Source organism: Pygoscelis adeliae, unplaced genomic scaffold (assembly GCF_000699105.1).
Source record: "Pygoscelis adeliae isolate BGI_AS28 unplaced genomic scaffold, ASM69910v1 Scaffold803, whole genome shotgun sequence".
Classification (NCBI taxonomy): domain Eukaryota; kingdom Metazoa; phylum Chordata; class Aves; order Sphenisciformes; family Spheniscidae; genus Pygoscelis; species Pygoscelis adeliae.
The window spans coordinates 287,248-287,746 of NW_008824537.1; positions in this window are offsets into that span (position 1 = coordinate 287,248).

Here is a 499-nt window from a genome sequence, read left to right on the forward strand (position 1 = left end):
TGGGGATCCCCGGTCCCTGGGCAGCCCTGGATGGGTGCCCCTAGACGAGCATCCTCAGGTGGGTATGCTGGCCAGGGTCCTCTGGATGGGCACCCCTGGATGAGCACCCCTGAATGAACACCCCTAGATGGACACCCCTGAATGGGGACCCCTAGATGGGCACCTCTGGATGGGCATCCCTGGACCAGTACCTTTGGAAGAGCACCCTGGGATGAACACCTTAGGATGGGCATCCTAGATGAGCACCCCTGGATGGGCACCCTTGGATGAGCACCCCTGGATGGGCGCTCTTAGATGAGCACCCCTAGGTGGGCACCCCTGGATGGGCACCCCTGGACGTCCGTCCCAGCTTGCCCAGCACCAGGACAGACCCTGCCTCGCAGCTCCCTCCACGGGGGGAGTCCCCCAGGGAGTCCCCATCCGACGGGGCACGGCCAACCATGATGTGACAGTGACACGGGGCTGCCGGCGTCTCAGACTCGGGGGGGCACACCCCCCC